This window comes from Coregonus clupeaformis, chromosome 16 (assembly GCF_020615455.1).
Source record: "Coregonus clupeaformis isolate EN_2021a chromosome 16, ASM2061545v1, whole genome shotgun sequence".
NCBI lineage: Eukaryota > Metazoa > Chordata > Actinopteri > Salmoniformes > Salmonidae > Coregonus > Coregonus clupeaformis.
The window spans coordinates 47,542,040-47,556,067 of record NC_059207.1 but is presented as its reverse complement, the minus strand read 5'-3'; positions in this window follow the sequence as shown (position 1 = coordinate 47,556,067).

The following is a 14,028-nucleotide window of genomic DNA, read 5'->3' as shown; positions in this document are numbered from 1 at the left end:
ACACTGCTCTGCACCTTGGGACACAAACAAACAGAAGCATATAATTTCCTTGTGAAATTCTAGCAGATTCATTGTGTATCCATACAGTGAATCTCCAGTACTTCTAATCATTCAGTAATTTTTATTTTTAATAGCCTTCATAGTTTTTCATAGCCTACTTACTGTGGCCAATACACTTTATACTTGGTAGTGAACAAGTTTGGATATTGGGACAAAGACACTGTAATCGACCTTTGATCTGGGCTTGAGGACATTGCTTTCAGAATAAATAACAAGGATCTCATATCATCAATTTGTCATACGCTTACCTCAGACACACACTGATATGAAGCACAATGACATGAAGCACAATTCGTAGTAATAGATAAAGTTAGCTCACAAGCAGCTCCCCTTGATGAGAGCTAAAATGACATGACATCGGTGCCAGTTAGCCCTGTCGTTGACATCGGTGCCAGTTAGCCCTGTCGTTGACATCGGTGCCAGTTAGCCCTGTCGTTGACATCGGTGCCAGTTAGCCCTGTCGTTGACATCGGTGCCAGTTAGCCCTGACGTTGACTTTTTTTTTTTCATCACTGCAACTTAGATCACCTCTTGAATCAAACACTAATCAGGTTCTACACAGTTTTATATTTGAACCAGTTACTGTAATACAATTATGGGCACATGATACCCAAATCCTCATCTACAAACGTCTATTGTAAAAATAAAAAAACATGTTAACCAATTGCTTATTCTGAGTTGAGTGGACTTTAAATGGACAACAATTTGAGCCAATGTGTTAGTTTGTTCACTCAACAAACTCTGCTCGAAGTGAGCTGAATTTGAAAAAGCTTGTTGAGTAAAATTACAAATTGATGTTTGCCTTTGGAAGGTAGTAGAAAAGTAAATTCATCTTTAGTTGTAAGTTAAATCTCAAGATGTTCTCCAATTAAAGGACACATTCAATCTGACTAAAGTATTTAATTATATACATAAAATGTTCTGATATGCCATTTATTCTGCTTCTATAATTCTATTCCAAAAATGTAATGTCTGTCAACTTGACTTTCTGTTTCTTCATACAATATCGGTACACTTAGACATGTAGGATCTTTATTTGAAGGGAAAATCAAGTCTGAAATCTCAGTGGATATTACAAACTTCAGAAGCGTTTTTAAACCTCAAAGATTTAAATCTCCTGCATTGCAGGAAAGTTCTCCTGCAATCGGGTGATCAAATTAAGATCCTACACCTGTAGATGTTTTCATGCCATCTACTGAAAATGTTTTTATTTTACTTGGTACTCATTTTAGAATGGACTTGATGCTCTAGAAAGTTCACTTTTTAAAACGTTTTCCAAGACCACAATCACTTCCCACTGGGCACAGACTTCAATTCAACGTCTATTCCACGTTGGTTCCACGTAATAACATTGATTCAACCAGTGTGTGCCCAGTGGGTTCCCCTTAGAGACTCACTGACACTAATAATTTAGCTTACATTGCATCTTTGACAGTAACGTACAAGGATCATTGTATGCTCTCAAATAATCGTACAATGACAGACATTTACAATAAGTGGCCTTAATCAGAAAATTGTTCTTGTTCATTTCCTTTCTTTCACAGATATCTTTTTGAAACAGCATACTGTAGGCCAGGAAGACATTGTGTGTTATAAATGAACAAGGCCCTAACAATTATAAGAGCCTGCGAACAAAGAGAGACATTTACAATAAGTGACCTTCTCCTGAACCTTTTTCTTAATAATTGCCTTTCTTTCACAGATACAGTACATTACTTTTCTGAAACAGCATACTATAGGTAGGCCACATAATACATACTATAGGTAGGCCACAGAAGACAGAGGACATACGTGTTTTATAATAATTATATTTTAAATCTATGAACAAGGCCATAGCTATCATGTGTGCAAGAAAATAAATCACAGTGCCTTGCAAAAATATTCAGAACCCTTTGACTTCTTCACATTTTATTGTGTTACAAAGTGGGATTAAAATGGATTTAATTGTCCTTTTTTGTCAACAAGCTACACAAAATACTCTAATGTCAAAGGGGAAGAAAAAAAAAGTAATTTAAGATAATACAAAAATACAGTGGGGAAAAAATGTATTTAGTCAGCCACCAATTGTGCATGTTCTCCCACTTAAAAAGATGAGAGATGCCTGTAATTTTCATCATAGGTACACGTCAACTATGACAGACAAATTGAGGAAAAATCCAGAAAATCACATTGTAGGATTTTTAATGAATTTATTTGCAAATTATGGTGGAAAATAAGTATTTGGTCACCTACAAACAAGCAAGATTTCTGGCTCTCACAGACCTGTAACTTCTTCTTTAAGAGGCTCCTCTGTCCTCCACTCGTTACCTGTATTAATGGCACCTGTTTGAACTTGTTATCAGTATAAAAGACACCTGTCCACAACCTCAAACAGTCACACTCCAAACTCCACTATGGCCAAGACCAAAGAGCTGTCAAAGGACACCAGAAACAAAATTGTAGACCTGCACCAGGCTGGGAAGACTGAATCTGCAATAGGTAAGCAGCTTGGTTTGAAGAAATCAACTGTGGGAGCAATTATTAGGAAATGGAAGACATACAAGACCACTGATAATCTCCCTCGATCTGAACCTCCACGCAAGATCTCACCCCTAGTGAATGGACCTAGTGAATGACCTGCAGAGAGCTGGGACCAAAGTAACAAAGCCTACCATCAGTAACGCACTACGCCGCCAGGGTCTCAAATCCTGCAGTGCAAGATGTGTCCCCCTGCTTAAGCCAGTACATGTCCAGGCCCGTCTGAAGTTTGCTAGAGTGCATTTGGATGATCCAGAAGAGGATTGGGATAATGCCATATGGTCAGATGAAACCAAAATAGAACTTTTTGGTAAAAACTCAACTCGTCGTGTTTGGAGGACAAAGAATGCTGAGTTGCATCCAAAGAACACCATACCTACTGTGAAGCATGGGGGTGGAAACATCATGCTTTGGGGCTGTTTTTCTGCAAAGGGACCAGGACGACTGATCAGTGTAAAGGAAAGAATGAATGGGGCCATGTATCGTGAGATTTTGAGTGAAAACCTCCTTCCATCAGCAAGGGCATTGAAGATGAAACGTGGCTGGGTCTTTCAGCATGACAATGATCCCAAACACACCGCCCGGGCAACGAAGGAGTGGCTTCGTAAGAAGCATTTCAAGGTCCTGGAGTGGCCTAGCCAGTCTCCAGATCTCAACCCCATAGAAAATCTTTGGAGGGAGTTGAAAGTCTGTGTTGCCCAGCGACAGCCCCAAAACATCACTGCTCTAGAGGAGATCTGCATGGAGGAATGGGCCAAAATACCAGCAACAGTGTGTGAAAACCTTGTGAAGACTTACAGAAAACGTTTGACCTGTGTCATTGCCAACAAAGGGTATATAACAAAGTATTGAGAAACTTTTGTTATTGACCAAATACTTATTTTCCACCATAATTGCAAATAAATTCATAAAACATCCTAGCTAATTTTCCCCAAACATCAGACACCCCCTGACCTCGGACACTCTCTAGCGGTTGGAGGACTGAATCACCTCGAGCTCAACATTTATATGGACTGAAAAATAACGGTAAGTTTTGTGACTAACGACACCCTTTTAGCTAGCTGACCACCAATTTTCAGTGCAATTTATGTAAGGTAAGTTAGGTTTTGAGAGTTTTCAAAAAAGTTATATGTACAAATTTTGTGGAACACGCTGCATATTGTAAAATTCGACTGCGCGACAGACCACACCTAATTTAATATCCAACTTTTTACCTCTGAAATATAGCTAACGGATTTTCTAATGTTGCTATCTTAGTTGCTAAATGTTGATAGAACTGCTAAGTAAGCAAAAAGGAAATAAATTGTAAGTGTTAGATAAGACATATCACGAAAACAGCTGCATGTTGTCAAGCTTTACCGTATCAAAATTGGAGTCCTCTGACGGAGGCGTTTTGCACAATCTGCAAAAATGTATTTGGAACTTTGAACCATGAACTTTTTGACACCTATCACTGTTGGCTATGTTTCATCTTACAACAGCTACATAGAGGCAGTATTTAGTTAAATGGTACAATGTATGCATCAATATTACACTAATTGGGACACAAATTTTCATTACAGATAACATCAAACAAAAAACGTGGGTACACTTTCAGTTATTGTGAAAATTTTCATCACCTTTCAATGCCTTAGCTTTGAAATGTAAATGTTTATACATATTCAGATTGAGTTATCTTTCTAAAATATGTATAGTATGCCAAGTTATTTAGCTACATGTATTTACCACTGCAGCATGGAGAAAGTCAAGAGGAAGCAGTGGAGTGAGGTGGACATGTTCCATGCCATGGAGGACTGCGGGGCAGGGATGGCTATCCGCCAGGCTGCCAAGGTTAGGCATCTTTTGTTTTTAGGAGATTACCATGTGTATGTGAATTTTATCTGCTAGTAACAGTTTTCTTTTCTTATCTACCAAGGTGCATGGTGTACCTCGGCAGACCCTGGCGGACAGGCTGAGCGGCCGGGTGACCCATGGTTGTCGCAGTGGACCACCCACATTGCTTGCACCAGAGGATGAAAAATCTCTGGTGCAGTACTGTATCTACTGCGCCAGCCATGGGTTCCCCTTCACCAGACAGAGGCTGATGAAATACGCCGACAAAATACGCAGGTATTTGGTGTTTATGTATGTAGATTGGTGGACTGACTGTTCTCAATGTGTGTGATGTAAATGTGGATGTGTATGGTGATGCCAAAACAAACATTTTCATCCTGGATGGACAATTATATATTCTATTCTATTGTAGGTTTCGGCACCCAGGGGAAACAATCCCACCACTGGGGAAGAGGTGGTGGAAAATGTTCAGGAGGAGGCACAATAACCTAAGCATGAGGAGGCCGGACACCCTGGATAGGGGGAGAGCTGAGTGTGCCACACGTCCGACGATGGACACCTTCTTCACTTCTTATGAGAAGCACTTGGAGGAGAGTGGTTTGAGGGAGAAACCCAGACAAATCTATAACTGCGATGAGTCTGGGTTTCGTAGCGACCAGAGCAGGCACAAAGTGCTGGCTCCCCGGGGCGCAAAACACGTGTACCAGCAGGCTCCGGGGACCAAGGAGCACATCACAGTGCTGGCCTGCTTCAACGCAACTGGGGAGGACGTCCCCCCGTTTATCATCTACCCCAAGTGTTTCCCCGGTGGCCACTATACACTGGGAGGCCCCCCCCAAGCCTTGTATGGACGGTCAAGCAGTGGCTACATTGACGGGGACCTGTTCAGGAAGTGGTTTCAGCACTTCATTAAGTATGCAGTGAAAGAGCGCCCTCTCCTTCTCCTCTTCGATGGGCACAAGAGCCACATGGACCCGGAAGTGCTCGCGGTGGCACTAAGGGAAGGGGTTATACTTCTTTGTCTTCCACCACACTGGACCCATGTCCTGCAGCCACTGGACGTGGCATACTTTGGCCCTTTAAAGGCTGAGTTCTCCAAGGTAGCTGGAGACCTTAGCCATTTTGACCACTCCTACATGGTAAACAAATCAGAATTTGCCAGAGTATTCCGCTACCCGTACCAGCGATGCAAGGACATGCGCTATGTGGTGGAAGGGTTTAAGAAGTGTGGCCTCTTCCCTTTTGACCCTTCAGCCATTGAAGGGTCCCGTTTAATGCTGTCTCGAACCCTACCGGGTCCCAACACCGCCTCTACTGGAACCAGCAGCACTGTCCCATCCATCAGCACCTCCTCCCCAGCGACCACAGGAGGACCCTCAGCCCCTGCCCCAGTCCCAGCCGCTGCTCCAGTCCTATCCCTAGCTCTAGAAGAGCACCCCCTAATAGAGGGGGGGCTGATAGCGAAGGACCTGGGGCACATCCTTACTGTCCTGAAGTATCGGCTGGACCGATACAGAAGACTCCCTGTGGTCGCCACATGCCTCACCGGGGAGGAATACACGCGCCAGTGGCAGGAGAGGGGTGAGAAGGAGAGGGCCGGGGCAGAGGAGAAAGAGCATCGGGCAGCCCTCAGAACACAGAGGGCACAGGAGAGGGCTGCCATGGATGAGACCATTGACGCCATCGCCTCTGCTGGACCCCCTGCTGGAACCCCTCCTGACAGCTGCATCACCACTGCCAGTGCCTCCCAGTGTGCAACACCTGTAGGAGCCGCCGGAGTCCCCAGCTGCAGAAGAAGGCCACATGCCTACTCTCCCGGCCACACCATCGTCGGCCCCTCAACCCCACCATTACAAACACCAGCTCCTCCAAGCCATCGTCGGTGGTTTTGTCCACCACCACCCCAATGCACACCACCCCCCATGTCTGTCACCACCAACACGGCCTCCTCTGGACCAACTGCCTCCTCCGTCTCCCCTGGTCACACCACCATAGCAGCCTCGTCTGGTGTCCCTGCCCCCTGCAATTTGAATACCACCACCTCCACAGGTAAACACATGTTAAATTACGAAAAAATGACTGTTATCTGTTTTATAAAACAGCAATGTAAAAAAAATATATATATATATAACTTTATATATCTACAGTACATAGCACCAGCCCTCAAGTCATCTCCGCCTCCTCCAAAACCTCTGCAGCTTCCTCCAGAGGTATTGATGTAAAAAAGTTGAAAAGGGTTTTCATGCAACATGCTCTGTCTAACACTACTTTTTCTCAAACTGCAGCACAGAAAAGGAAGAGAAAAGCTACACCGGTCACATCTGTCACACCACCCATGGCACCACTCTCAGGTACTTCATAATCTGTTTTTCTCGCTCTCTCAGTTGTATAAATTACTATTGTTGTTGAAGAACTTCTACATTTTGCAAAACCATATTAATGAATTTGTATTATTATTTTATTTTTTATAAAAGAAGACACCACCTGCTGTGCTCGCTGCGGGGACCGTGATCCGCCTGCAAGCTCCTCTCAGGAGTGTAGATCCGAGGTGCCATGGGTGTGCTATGACTTTTGCCAGCACTGGTTCCACTGCAGGTGTGTGCAGTGGGATCAAGAGGTAGCGGTGGAGCTGGATTTTTATTGTGATTTTTGTGACAATATAGGAATGGAGGTCGAGATTTAATTGTTTGTTTTGTTTGTGTTCATATGAAATTAATTATTTGTTCAAAAAAATAAATGTCTAATATAATATATATATTTATTGAACCCATTTTGTGTATTTCTTCCTTTACTTTCCAAGTGCACCTCTGCAACACAAACTCCAACAGTGTTTTCATTGTTTTATGTTAATGCACATAACTGAAATTAAAGTGTATTTGATGTAAATTATTAATACTCATATTTCATTTGGTTACAACACTGAATATGTTGGTGAAGAACCATTTTTTAAGAGTCCACAAGAGGCCGCACCGGGCTACGCAATGAAAAGTTGACAGGCAAATCATTATTTTTTACCGGAAGACTAGCCAACTAGTCAACTATCTAGTAAACACTTCGGGTACGTGGTTGGTGTCTCTTTTTTCAACAAAATTAAACGGATATATCTTGTAATTGAACAAAATAGTAAGGTGCCCAATAACTGGGGGCCGTATACAGATAATACGGGACGTATTTTTTTGCTAAACCGCTTATCAAAAGCAGATAACAGTAACATTTCAAATGAAATGTCAAACTTGCTAATTGCTAAACCGTTAGCTAACATTTTTACGACACCAATAATCACAAAACATTGAAGGCTTGATCACAAGATAACACTGTTGAAGGTAATATATTTCTTAAAACGCTGTTGAATATGCCGATAATACGGGATTCTACGCTACAATGTGATTTTCTGGAAAGAAAATTCTCATTTTGTCTGTCATAGTTGACGTGTACCTATGATGAAAATTACAGGCCTCTCATCTTTTTAAGCAGGAGAACTTGCACAATTGGTGGCTGACTAAATACTTTTTTTCCCCACTGTATGTAACTAAAACATAGTAATTGCCTATTCAGCCTCTTTGTTTAGGCAAGCCTGAATTAGTTCAGGAGTCAAATTTGGCTTAACAAATCACATAATAAATTACATGGACTATTAGGGAAATAATAGGGTTGACATTATTTTTTTATTACTAACCCTTCCTCTGTCCCCCATACAACATCTGTAACGTCCCTCAGTCAAATATTGAATTTCAAGCACAGATTTAACTACAGTACAAAGACCAGGGAGCTTTTTGAAAGCCTCATAAAGAAGGGCAGTGTATAGATGGGTAACAATAACAAATCAGACATTGACTATCTCTTTAAGTATGGTCAAGTTAATAATTATGCTGTGGATTATGTATTAAACCACCCAGACACAGAGACAGTCTTCTTTCTGAACTGAGCTGCAGGACAGGAATGAAACTGCTCAGGGATGTTGCCATGAGGCCAAAAACTGGGGAGTTTTTCAGGATAAAAAGAAACAGGATGGAGCTAAGCACAGGCAAAATCCTAGAGGAAAACCTGCTTCAGTCTGCTTTACACCAGAGACAAGGAGAGGAATTGACCTTTCAGCAGGACAATAACCTACAACACAAAGGCCAAATCTACACTGGAGTTGCTTACCAATACGACTGTGAATGTTACGGAGTGGTCAAGTTACAGTTTTGACTGAAAATTGCTGTCTAGCCATGATCCCCAACATCTTGAAGAATTTTGAAAATAATAAATGGGCAAATATTGCACAATCCAGGTGTGCAAAGCTCTTATAGACTTACCCAATAAACCTCACAGCTGTAATCGATGCCAAAGGTGTTTCTAACATGTATTGACTCAGGGAGGTGAAAACTTACACAATGACTATATTTTACATTACTTTGACATTAGATTATTTTGTGTAGATTGTTCAATTAAATAAATTTTAATCACTGTAAATTGTACTGAACAAAAACACAACATGCAACAATTTCAAAGATTTTAGTGAGTTACAGTTTATATAAGGAAATCATTCAATTGAAAAAAATATATATTAGGCCCTAATCTATGGATTTCACATGACTGGGAATACAGATATGCAGCTGTTGGTCACAGATACACTACATGACCAAAAGTATGTGGACGCCTGCACTTCGAACATCTCATTTCAAAATCATTGGCATTAATATAGAGTTGGTCCAACCTTTGCTGCTATAACAGCCTCCACTCTTCTGGGAAGTCTTTCCACTAGATGTTGGAACATTGCTGCAGGGACTTGCTTCCATTCAGCTACAAGAGCATTAGTGAGGTCGGGCACTGATGTTGGGCGATTAGGCCTGGCTCGCAGTCAGCGTTCCAATTCATCCCAAAGGGGTTCGATGGGGTTGAGGTCAGGGCTCTGTGCAGGCCAGTCAAGTTCTTCCACACCGATCTCGACAAGCCATTTCTGTATGGACCTCGCTTTGTGCACGGGGGCATTGTTATGCTGAAACAGGAAGAGGCCTTCCCCAAACTGTTGCCACAAAGTTGGAAGCACAGAATCGTCTAGAATGTCATTGTATACTATAGTGTTAAGATTTCCCTTCACTGGAATTAAGGGGCCTAGCCCGAACCATGAAAAACAGCCCTAGACCATTATTCCTCCTCCACCAAACTTTACAGTTGGTACTATGCATTGCGGCAGGCAGTGTTCTCCTGGCATCCACCAAACCCAGATTAGTCCGTCGGACTGTCAGATGGTGAATTCATCACTCCAGAGAATATGTTTCCACTGCTCCAGAGTCCAATGATGGTGAGCTTTACACCACTCCAGCTGACGCATTCCATTGCGCATGGTGATCTTAGGCTTGTGTGATGCTGCTCGGCCATGGAAACCCATTTCATGAAGCTCCCGACGAACAGTTCTTCTGCTGACGCTGCTTCCAGAGGCAGTTTGGAACTCGGTAGTGAGTGTTGCAACAGAGGACAGAAGATTTTTACGCACTACACACTTCAGCACTCGGTGGTCCCGTTCTGTGAGCTTGTGTGGCCTACCACTTCGCGTTGAGCCGGTGTTGCTCCTAGACGTTTCCACTTCACAATAACAGCACTTACAGTTGACCGGGGCAGCTCTAGCAGGTCAGAAATATGACAAACTGACTTGTTGGAAAGGTGTCATCCTATGATGGTGCCACGTTGAAAGTCACTGTGCTTTTCAGTAAGGCCATTCTACTGCCAGTGTTTGTCTATGGAGATTACATGGCTGTGTGCTCAACTTTATACACCTGTCAGCAATGGGTGTGGCTGAAATAGCTGAATCCACTAATTTGAAGGGGTGTCCACATACTTTTGTATATATAGTGTACCTTAAAAAAGAAGTAGGGGCATGGATCAAAAAACCAGTCAGTATCTGGTGTGACCACCATTTGCCTCATGCAGCGCGACACATCTCCTTTGCATAGAGTTGATCAGGCTGTTGATTGTGGCCTGTGGAATGTTGTCCCACTCCACTTCAATGGCTGTGCGAAGTTGCTAGATATTGGCGGGAACACACTGTCATACACGTCGATCCAGAGAATACCAAAGATGCTCAGTGGGTGACATGTCTGCTAAGTATGCAGGCCATGGAAGAACTGAGACATTTTCAGCTTCCAGGAATTGTGTACAGATCCTTGCGACATGGGGCCGTGCATTATCATGCTGAAACATGAGATGGGCCTCAGGATCTTTTCATGGTATCTCTGTGGAATGCAATTGTGGTCGTTGTCTGTAGTTTATGCCTGCCCGCCCATTACATTCACTAGCAACAGCTCTGGTGGACATTCCTGCAGTTAGCATGCCAATTGCATGCTCCCTCATCTGTGGCATTGTGTTGTGTGAAAAAACTGCACATTTTAAAGTGGCCTTTTATTGTCCTCAGCACAAGGTGCACCTGTGTAATGATCATGCTGTTTAATCAGCTTCTTGATATGCCACACCTGTCAGGTGGATGGATTATCTTGGAAAAGGTGAAATGCTCACTAACAGGGATGTCAAGTAATTAGTGCACAAAATCTGAGAGAAATACGTTTTTTGTGCGCGTGGAAAATTTCTGGGATCTTTTATTTCAGCTGATGAAACATGGGACCACCACTTTACATGTTGCGTTTATATTTTTGTTCATCGTATATGACATTGCAATATTTTTCCTTACATATATAACAGTTATGGTCAGTACATTGTACACAGTGGCATTGAGAGAAAAGCCATATTGCTGACCCTGGCCTGACATAGAGATTGCTCATAAAAAACGTTTTCCCAATTTATTTCCTGATGGGAAATCATAGAAATATAATGAATCTTAGGTCTTGGACTTCTTTTGACCAATGTAATGTAATTTCTCAACGGGTGATTGTCTGACAGCAGCTTGGTGATATTTGTTTCCAGCTACAGTAAGCTAAAATGACATACAAACAGAGATATCTCCAGGGAGAACTTGTAGTCTTGGAAACATGCAGCTAATACCTTACTGTTGTACTTGTCTTTATTGCACTAAAACTCGCACTTGTCTTTATAGCACTGATTTTGCTGATAGTTGCTTTATTGAGGAAGGCTGTGATAATGACTGTGATATGTGGTAATTTTATCTACCTTAGTTGAAAGCACTGACTGTAAGTTGCTCTGGATAAGAGCGTCTGCTAAATGACCAAACTGTAAATATAATGTACATGTTGCTTTATAGAAACCAACAACACATCTGATACACAGAAGGGTCATTCTGTGTGAAACGGGAACCCAAAAAAATGACAATGCCGTTTTGGATCATTCTGAAATTGTCAAATATGTACCAAACATTTTTTTTTTATGTTGACTTAGAGAATGTCCAAAGGACGAACATATTGTCAACTCCAAAGACCTACAGTGGGTCTAATAAAAAAATACAGTTGTTGAATTCTGAAGCATATGATTGCCGTGCACCTATATAATATGCAGTCCACTTGCAAACTCTTGGGTCATAAAGTTGTTGAACTCTGGAGCATATGATTGCCGTGCACCTATATAATATGCAGTCCACTTGTAAACTCTTGGGTCTCATTAAAAATAAAGTTGTTGAACTCTGGAGCATATGATTGCCGTGCACCTATATAATATGCTGTCCACTTGTAAACTCTTGGGTCTCATTAAAAATGAAGTTGTTGAACTCTGGAATGCACTGTACACAACATAGTTTTCTATTGATGTTTACACCCAGATACTTAGACTATGTCCTTCTCTTCTGTCATTATGGAAAGCCTCAGGCTAGTTGAAAATGATTTCCTCTAGTCAGTTGTTTTGACAGTAAAGTAAGTAGGAAACGTTCATCCATCAGACCACTGTACTAACCTCTCTGAATCTCGGACCTGTTCACACTAGTTTCCAGATTGAGTATCCTTTATAATTTTTTTGAACCACAGTCATCACAGCGATGGTTTCATTCTTTAACTGTCATTTTTGGTCATCACCAAAATATGGACATAGCCTGTGTCAATCTTTGTGCTTTATAATTGCCCGACTGGTTCTGAAATAAATTATCTGCATAGAAAGCATGCCTTCAGTGCCTCTAATTTGTCCTCAATCCATAAATTCACAGTTTTGACAAGGGGTTACGTTTACGTAAAGCCCTTGAGATGAGATGGACAATGTTATGATCACAGTTTCACGACTTCCACCGAGGCTGCCTCCCCTCCTTGTTCGGGCAGGCTTCGGCGTTCGTCGTCACCGGCTTACTAACCACTGCCGCTCCCATTATCATCACTCCACTTGTCTTGTCTTGTTAATCACACACATCTGGTTCTCATCCCCTCATTAGTCTGTGTATAAGTGTTCCCACTGCTCCCTTGTCTGGGTGGGTGATTGTTCCATGTGAGAGTAGAGTAGCTCGGTTGGTAGATTTATTTTCCCCTATACTTGTATATCGTTTGGAGTATTTCCGTACCGTGAATGCCAGGGTAGAGAGTTTCCCCTGTGCCTATGTTTGTATGTCGCTATCCAGTGCAACTGTGATGGAAAGGAATAAACTCTGTATTCGGTGATTTACCCTCCTGCGCCTGACTCCTTCTATCACACTCATCACACACAGTTTGACAGTGCTGGCTAAATTGTTTTTTTGCTGTCAAAGCAACGTTGATATTTCCATGGCATTTATCCATCTAGGGCAGGGGTGTCAAACTCATTTTAGCTCAGGGGCCACATGGAGGAAAATCTATTCCCAAGTGGGCCGGACCGGAAAAATCATGGTATATATATATATACAGTGGGGAAAAAAAGTATTTAGTCAGCCACCAATTGTGCAAGTTCTCCCACTTAAAAAGATGAGAGAGGCCTGTAATTTTCATCATAGGTACACGTCAACTATGACAGACAAAATGAGGAAAAAAAATCCAGAAAATCACATTGTAGGATTTTTAATGAATTTATTTGCAAATTATGGTGGAAAATAAGTATTTGGTCAATAACAAAAGTTTCTCAATACTTTGTTATATACTCTTTGTTGGCAATAACACAGGTCAAATGTTTTCTCTAAGTCTTCACAAGGTTTTCACACACTGTTGCTGGTATTTTGGCCCATTCCTCCATGCAGATCTCCTCTAGAGCAGTGATGTTTTGGGGCTGTTGCTGTGCAACACGGACTTTCAACTCCCTCCAAAGATTTTCTATGGGGTTGAGATCTGGAGACTGGCTAGGCCACTCCAGGACCTTGAAATGCTTCTTACGAAGCCACTCCTTCGTTGCCCGGGCAGTGTGTTTGGGATCATTGTCATGCTGACAGACCCAGCCACGTTTCATCTTCAATGCCCTTGCTGATGGAAGGAGGTTTTCACTCAAAATCTCACGATACATGGCCCCATTCATTCTTTCCTTTACACGGATCAGTCGTCCTGGTCCCTTTGCAGAAAAACAGACCCAAAGCATGATGTTTCCACCCCCATGCCTCACAGTAGGTATGGTGTTCTTTGGATGCAACTCAGCATTCTTTGTCCTCCAAACACGACGAGTTGAGTTTTTACCAAAAAGTTATATTTTGGTTTCATCTGACCATATGACATTCTCCCAATCCTCTTCTGGATCATCCAAATGTACTGGACATGTACTGGCTTAAGCAGGGGGTCACGTCTCGCACTGCAG